The sequence below is a fragment of the Lycium ferocissimum genome, chromosome 8 (genome assembly GCF_029784015.1).
Source record: "Lycium ferocissimum isolate CSIRO_LF1 chromosome 8, AGI_CSIRO_Lferr_CH_V1, whole genome shotgun sequence".
NCBI lineage: Eukaryota > Viridiplantae > Streptophyta > Magnoliopsida > Solanales > Solanaceae > Lycium > Lycium ferocissimum.
This window is the reverse complement of record NC_081349.1, coordinates 47,961,498-47,970,329: the sequence shown is the minus strand read 5'-3', so window position 1 is coordinate 47,970,329 and position 8,832 is coordinate 47,961,498. Positions and strand designations below refer to the sequence as shown.

General features: G+C 39.6%; 1 long non-coding RNA gene across 2 annotated transcripts; it reads left to right on the top strand.

The window, feature by feature from the left end:
- Positions 1-13: 13 nt before the first annotated feature.
- On the top strand, positions 14-5,530 carry LOC132067022 (uncharacterized). Of its 2 annotated transcripts, none has more exons than XR_009416988.1 (2): positions 14-54; positions 5,289-5,530. It is a non-coding gene; the product is annotated as an uncharacterized LOC132067022 (long non-coding RNA). The 2 variants fall into 2 exon arrangements; XR_009416989.1 differs by lacking the exon at positions 14-54 and adding an exon at positions 4,369-4,498.
- The last annotated feature ends 3,302 nt before the right edge of the window (positions 5,531-8,832 follow it).

The window sequence follows — 8,832 nt, the reverse complement described above, 5'->3', positions numbered from 1 at the left end:
AGACGGGAGCCGGGGATATGCGGAGTAGATATCCTCAGTTGTTCGATAGTTCAGGTACCCTTTTCTCTACCTTTACCCTTGTCGCTCGAGGACGAGTGATTGTTTGATTGGTATCTAATGTAACGACCCGTTTGGTCGTTTAGCACTTTTGAACTCGTTTTCGCTAAAATACCCTTTTCGTAGTTTTAAAGGGTATTCTTGACTTGCGGGAATTGGTGGCACGGTGATTTAATTGACGAGTATATTTTTAAAAATATTTATTTAATATGTGTGAATAGTTTGTTTATAGGAATATGAGTTTTACACATATAAGGTATAAGTTGGTAAATATAGTGTTTGACGAAGTGGTTAATTTTTTAAAATAAAATAAAGTGGTTAATGTCACGACCCAACCCGTAAAATTTGTGACTGGTGCCCGAGTTGGGCACCCGAACACGCTCGTCAACCCGAATCATACACGATTGGCTTACACCGTGCTCAAATATCGACGCTTCTTCAAACGCATCTCCAACTCAAACACATATATATATACATATATATAAAGCGATAAAAGGCTATCCGATGGCGCGCGCCCCAAACATATAATATACAAACACACACACGGGGTAGGCACACAACCCACATATACGTCGGGCCTCTCGCCGAACCAACGAATCACTGACGGGACGAGGGGCCCAGCAGAAGTACCCCGAACACACACACGCGCGTATATATGCAACGAACGAGTATGTGCCAAAATATAGGCTCGGAATAGAAGGAGCACTCCAACTCGACGGGATGGGAATCCTAAGCGGCGGGTCGCCAAACTGGTCGTACGGCCTGCGGGCATGGAAACGCGACCCCCGAAGAAAGGGGGTCGGTACGAAATATGTGCGAGTATGCAAAGCGAGGAAATACGGTAAATAATAGGTCACACTCGAAACCGAAATGCCGAAAGTAAGTACATTTTCCAAAATGCCAAATGTTTTATTTTCAAATAAGGAAACATGCAAAAGAACTGGAAAATATGGTCGCCCGCACAGAGGTGGCGCCATAACACGACGTAACACAGGAGAAGGGTTCAAATCTCGTACAACCCAAAAACGGAAAACCACATCGTCACCCGCGCCACACATCATAAGCCATATCCAGCATAACTCCATAAAACAGAACCCGGCCCCTGTGGCGGTCTCGGGGAACCGTGCGCACGGCATAACTCCGGAATATATATCATAATAGCACGACAACAAAACCGGCCCGGGAGCCGGGGGAAAGATGTACCAACAAACGCGCGACGAGTCGTGGTGGCTATATCACACCAAAATCATTATCATAAGTTCAAAAAGTAAGTAAAACGACCATACTTGGGAATCGGGAAAATCGTCATGCCAAACTCTCCCCCAAACGTCTTAAATGCACAAAAAAGAAGGTCGCGGGACCCACGGACGAGTGTCGACCGAGCCGGGCCGCCCTATAGAAAACATACTCATCCGCCGATCATACAACCTCCACGGCGATATCGAAGGCAATCCGAGCCCTTAGTCGAAAGTTATGAGTGTTCGTAGTTTCAACATCGTTAGAAATAAAACTCTTTTGAAAACCAAGTTTTTATGCAACTCTAAAATCAATTTTTCCAACAACATCAAAGCCAATATTTTCTCACATCAACATACGAGTACCAAAAAAGACAACGCGAATCATAGACATGCTCGGATTGTTAGAATGGAATTTCCTCGAGGCTAGTATCGTAGCCTATATTCAACTAAGACATGCCAAAAGAAGAGAGGGTTAAGCTTTACATACCTCGCTCGGCTACACAACGCACGCTTATCCAAATCAAATCTATATCTCGAACTCTCCAAGGTCTACATAACATAAATAAATACCAACGTCAACCATAAGCATTTAGGAACTCATTCCGACTAACACATAAATCCTACGGAAAATTGGGCAGCACTTCCTCTATAAACGGACCAACCTTAGAAATTCAACTCGGCCAAATTCAACAACACAACAATACCAACAATCATTCTAACAATATCCATAATCAATTCAAACACATTCGAGCATTAACAATCTTTCTCACTTTTAACCACATTCCAATTATAACGCTTATTACGACTACATACTTACAAACCAACATGAAAATCAAACTAACACATATTCAATTATCAATCCAAAACCAATCAAACAACATTCGAGAACTCTTTAAACAACTACTTTGTTTTAACAAAATCTGACCAATGTTCCATTCCGCGGGGAAATGGTCCCCAAACCCGAGACCCTTAACTCTAACACACTCTCGATTTCAAATTGTGATTTATTTCAACAATCTACTCTCCAACCATGTCATTTCCATAAATATGAAAAATTACACTACATACACAAAATCTTCAAATCAGCCCATAATACTTACAATACCAATTTGAGTCATTAAACTCTTATTTTCAACATAGAATCTACATAACAACAACAACAAAATTCCAAGAAAACTAACTCATTTCTTAACACATACAAAGGCCATATTCGGCCAACACCCATATATGTATATACTTTATGATTTTCATTCCTTTCAACACTCCATGATAACCAAATATGCTACATAAAAGCTTAGTTCATCACTTATAACATAGCACACATGCACGACCAACACACACACACGGCCTCAACCAAATTGCCATATCTCATGAATTTCATCCATAACAACATACAACAACACATAAACCCTTCACTAACTCATAAAAACATGATTAGAATTTACCTTTCTTCACAACCCTTCAATTTGTCCAAAGTTGGCCAGGGCCAACAGACAATCAACGCTAAAACAACAACTCCACGTTATTCACCACCCCTCAAATTAGTAGGTTTGTGAAGGAATAATTTTAGAAGGCTAGTTCTTGGTCTTGGAAATTCCTTCCTCTTGGCCGAATGGTAGGTTGTTCTTGCCTTCCAAGCTTCTTGATTTTCTAGTGAATGGAGTAGATGATAAAATGGTCCCTTAGTCATCTTTTATTACAACTAATAGCCAACCATGTGGCCATGGCCCACTCCTAAGGTGGCGGCCACATGGCCTCTTTATTTCTCACGACTTCTTTCAATAATTGGCAACTTTTCACAAATTCCATCTTTGGTCCCGAAGTTTCTTAATTGTTTCCATACCAATAACATCATACATACTTAGGTCTTACAACATAATCGAAGGTCAACGTCTCGACTTCATATCCGGAATGGTCTCAATCCTAACTTTTCATAGTTAACTTGATAATCGTCTGATCGTTAAAATAGGGATGTGAGTTAATTAAATAAGTGAATTAGGGAGGCTATTCCGGTAAAGAAGTGGGCCAAGCCCATTGCCTATTGTGGCTGAAACCACGTTAGAGTGGTTGTAGAAATAAAATATCTAGGTAATTGGTTTCTCTAATCTGTGAAAGAAAGAAGCAGTTAGTAGAAAACCTACTGGGCATAACAATAGACAGAAAACTAGCGAAGGGAATATATTCTCTTAGATCAATTTTTGGGGGTACATCAGCAGGTATGATAATACTTGATTTAAGTTTTATTTGTTTACTAAAAGAAGGTAGAAGAATCATTGTATAAGGATGAGTAATAATGACAGAAAGAATGGGGATTTGCTAGGAATTGAAAAAAATAATAGAGTGAATGTTGCTGTGTATAATTTTCTGTGTACAATTTTGGTTCTACTGTTTGGACTTTACGGAGGGAGTAATAAATTTGTTAGGTAGGTAGTAATGATGAGGATAAAGAAAAGTCATAGGTTAAAGTTTGGCTACAATACTATTGTCACTGTTTTTGTTCCATTCTTTCTTTCTTTTATCCGGATGTTGACTCAATTTATCATTAAAAATTATGGTAGTTATGGCAATTTTTGTACTAAGGATTTGGTCTATGGATGAGTAAATCCGTGCCAGCGGTCTTGCTAACAACGGTGGCTAAGGGACGAATAATGGGACGGTGGGAATAATGTTTGCCCACTTTCGCCTTCTTCCCTCTTATTCTAAATGAAATCTATGACTTTCTTTATATATATATATATATATATAACAATAAAAAAATTGAAAATTTCACACGTTTTCCTCCGTACCTTGGCCTTTTGGTACGTCCTTTTCTTCTTCTTTATAGTGAATTCACGAATTGGGTTTAGCATTTTTGTCCGAGTTAAAACATTGGGTAAATTAAAAGTTTCGAGTCCTAGTCCTAAGAAAGGAGAGTTAATGATTTAAGAGTCCATTTATGGATGAATTGACCAATTTTAAAAATATACGATCCTTAGATAATGGGTGAAATTATTTTTCAATAAAAATTTCAATCTTGCCCTTGTGGGCCCAAGGCCACTTTTTGGGGTGCGTTTTTGGGTTTCGAAAATAAATGTAGCAATATGGGTGTCCTTAGATTCGTATTCTAACGTAGATCGCATATTTTATAGATTTTGATCATTCAGAGGCTCTACGTAAAGGGAAGACATTAGTTTGATTGTTCGTGGCACCCGCTCGGCATTGAAGTAGGTTACGGTCTACTTTAGTTACACTCTTATTAGAGAATCGTATGTAGTTTTAGAAAGTGACGGGGATAGCATATAGGCCTTCGAGCATGAAGTGGAGGTGGATTCCAATTAGGTTGGCTCTGTCAGCTATTATGTGGGCTTGTCGCCATATGTGTTATTTTACGTGATTATCTGTTTGTATCTCTGTCATATACTAGCTCCCTCATTATATGAAAAGGAATGATAACATTAATATGACTTGTATTTGTTGATTGTATATTGGTGATATTATTGAGACTGATAACATGTATGACATGCCTTCCATATTATTCTTGTGATGATGGTAAGCTAAGTGATTGAGAGACTCTGTGGTTTTGGCCGGAGATTGAGAGTGACAGAGAGACTCCGAGGTCGTTCTTTGGAGATTGAGAGTGATTGAAAGCCTCAGGGTTTTTTTGTCAGGAAGCACGAGTGGTACATGGACTTCATGGGTCCCCCGTGGGTCATGGCTTTGAGGCCTTGCCCTTAGCATGTGTGTACGAAAGTGGGTGAGTGAGGTATTTGTTGGTTGCATTGCATTTATTCACCCATACATTTTTGATCATACGGTGAATTATATCTGTCTTGGTTGATTTCATGATTCCTTTACACTTTACTTGTATATTATATGTGACCATACCTGTTTGCTCTATGTGCTACTTGTTAGTTTCCACTTCTTCATGCGTTATCTAATCATTGTCGGCCTATGATGCTTATCGGTACTAGTATTGTACTGATACTACTCTTGCTGCACTTTTGTTGAGTGCAGAGTACGATCCAGGCTCTAGTTCTACACCCCGTGGCTGATACGTGAGGGTGACATCTTTCAGTAATTCAGGGTGAGCTACTTGGTCATCCGTGGCCCCTGAAGGACCTCCTCTATTTATTTCTGTTTTTGTATTCGACAGACAGTATGTAGCCTTCGGGTATTTTCAGACTTATATTCCATACTATGTTAGCGCTCTTGTACCCTTTGACCAGATTTTGGGGTTGTCGTGACATTTCTAGTTATGATAAGTACTTAAGAAGTGATAACTTATTCTTATTTAATTTTTCGCTTAATTAACTTGTTATTAGTAATGTGGTTCGCCTACTCGGAGGGATAGTGTAGGTGCCACCACGACTCGCGAATTGGGTCGTGACAGCTTCGCTAAACGAAGTCTCAACAAAGTAAACCATAACGTACCTGGATGGCCGAACAGCAATAACACCAACAATCACTCCTTAGCCTTTCCTTTCCGCTGAGCCTCAAGATCAAGAAAGTTTAGGCATATTGGAAATCTAGATTAGAAATCATGAAGATCGATACCTACATTGCTATCATTCAAATTAGGTCAAAAACCAACCCTAGAATTTGGGGAAACGGGGCCCACAAGGTCAAAATCGGAAATTCGGGGATAAAATATCCAATTAAATACTAGGTGATCAAAACCCATCAATTAATTGCTAAATTAACTCAAGGATTCATCCAATTTCGAAATCCAAGCAAAAAGCTCCAATTTTGGGTATAAACCCTAACTCTTAAATTCAAGAATTCAACACTAATAATGGGAGGTATATGATTAACAACCTTAGATACATCATGATCTAGCATAAACTCAACCAACAAATCTTGATTTAGAAGCCTAGATAAAATATCCATTAAACCCACTTTAATCTTCCATTACTAATGAACTAATAAGGAAAAAGGGATTCTAAGATGATTAGGGATTATGAAATAGCAAGGGGATTAGAAGGACTTACCACCAAGAATCTTCTCCAAGAATCCTCTAGAATTGTTTCCAAGAGCTCAATTTTCGGAATGGTAATAAATGTGGGACTTAAGGCATTTAACACTTGATTTAATGAACTAACTACCCGTCACCCGCTTCCGCGACAATATTACCGCTCCAGCGGTCATGCCCAATTGGCATAGACCGCTTCAGCGGCAGGGTGACCGCTACAGCGGTACCGCTGCGGCGATGCTGGTGCCGCTAAAGCAGGCACGAGACACCAGAAAACTATTCCCAATTTCACAAATCAACCCGAATTTCTGACTAACTCCCGAGGTCATCTGCTCACAAACTATATTGAAAAACATACATAAAAGCACGCTACGGACTCACTCGTGGCCTCGAAATTCCTAACGGAGGTCTCGTTAACCAAGTCAACCCTCGATACCTCAATTCCAACTTCCCAACCCGAGTCCCAGAATGCATCTAAGTAATTGGTAACCGAACTAGATTTATACACAAGTTCTAAAAGACCATCTAGACCTCTCGAAATTGATGGTTTTCTGAAAAAGGTCTGTTTACCCAAAAGTCAACTTTGAGTCAACTCTTTTTCGTTTTAAGCCCAAATTTCATAAAAAGTCGCCTGAATCAAATCTAGACACCTCGAGAAGCGTGTCAACGTTTCCATCTGGTAAAAAATGAGCTAATCAAGCTTGGAAAGGGAAAAAAGTGCTAGAAAGACTATAACGACTAAGCGGGTCGTTACATCAGGTACCAATTAAACCATCGCTCGTCCTCGAGTGAAGAAAGGAAAAAGAGCGGGGAAGTACCTGAATCAGTGAACAACTGGGGATATCGACTATACATGTCGGACTCTGTCTCCCAAGTAGCCTCCTTAATAAGATGGTGCTTCTATTGCACTTTCACAGAAACAATCTCCTTCGACCTCAACTTTCAAACTTGCCTATCAAAGATCGCAATAGGCTCCTCCTTAAATGTCGAATTCTCATCAAGTAATATCGAATCCCAATGAACAAATAAGTGCCGTCAAAATGGTACTTCTTCGGCATAGAAACATGAAAAATCAGATGAACTCCCGCCAAGCTTGGCGGCTAGGCCATCTCATAAGCTATATCGCCCATATGGTCTATCCACGAGACTCTACTAGACACGCTCTTGTATTATAGACCGGGTAACCCAGGTCTCTAATACCAACTTGTCACAACCCAATCTAGCTAAGTCGTGCGGGCACTTACTATTCCACCTCGATAAGAAAACCCTCAACCCAACGATAGTAAAAAAAATATAAATAAACAACTAAATATGCGGAAGAGAATAAATCAAGTAAGTCTAACGATAATAATATAGAACAAGTGCGGAAATAAGAAAATACACCCCAGAGTCTGGTCTAATCCATACAAGAGCATCTAGCTTAGAAATATACAAGTCTGGAAATATAATAATATATCAAGTCCGAATATGTCTCAGAATGGAAAGTAAGACATAGATAAGAGAAGTCTTCAAGGCAGCAAATGTCTCGTGCTCACCCTGTAAACTCTAAGCTATACTGATAATGACTATCAGCCATGGGAGATGGAAGTAGATCCAACCTGGAACTCTGCATTCATAAAAGAATGCAGCAAGTGCAGGTTAGTACAAAACCACAGTACTGGAAGGTATCATAGGCCGACTAAGTATAGCTAACATAATTCAGACAATAGAGCAAGGTAAGCAGATAAATCAACAAGTATAAGTCAAACACCAGCCAAAACTAAGTACACGTCATCACCTAGGTTGAAGCATCTAAACCCAAGTGTACCGAGTCTCAATATATCCAATCCGAAACTAAACAACACAAGTAAATCACCAGATCATCATAATATAAGCCATAATGCAATGATGTATGAATGCAAATGCAATGCAATGTTGTGTACACATGTACTCCGGACGGAAGTATCGATGTCTTGGTAGAACAACCTAAAAGGGGACCCATGGAGTCCATGTACCTCATGGCTCCGGCACAAACCTCCGCAACCGTTACCAGGCAATCCACGATTCTGGGACAACCATCGAATATTGGACTCTCACATCACTCGTATATAAACTGAGCCTAGCTAATCACAGTGTTTCCTCAAGTATCATCAATGTATCAACAGTATATCGTGAAGGATGAGAATGCGTGCAATATATGAGTTAACATCAATAATCAGATCAATATCACAAATACAAAGCATGGGTATGCCAATCATATCATGAAAGACTACATAAGTCATATAGAATACCATCCTCATATAAAACATCAAAAAGTGAGGTACCACAATATCATGAACAAGATATATCAATAGTCTCCAATATCTACTATTACCACACGGCATCAAGCCAATAACAATAGAGCAATCAAGTCATAACACAACGGGGTGGCTAGCCCCAAACACACAACAGGGCCCAACTTAAGACAATATCCAACCCAACTTCATACTCGAAGGTTTACATGCTTTCTCCGACAATATCATCTAAATATATGCTTCGCTAAATGAAGTCTCACCAAGAGTAAGCCATAACCTACCTAGATGGCCGAACAACAATAACACCAACAATCAC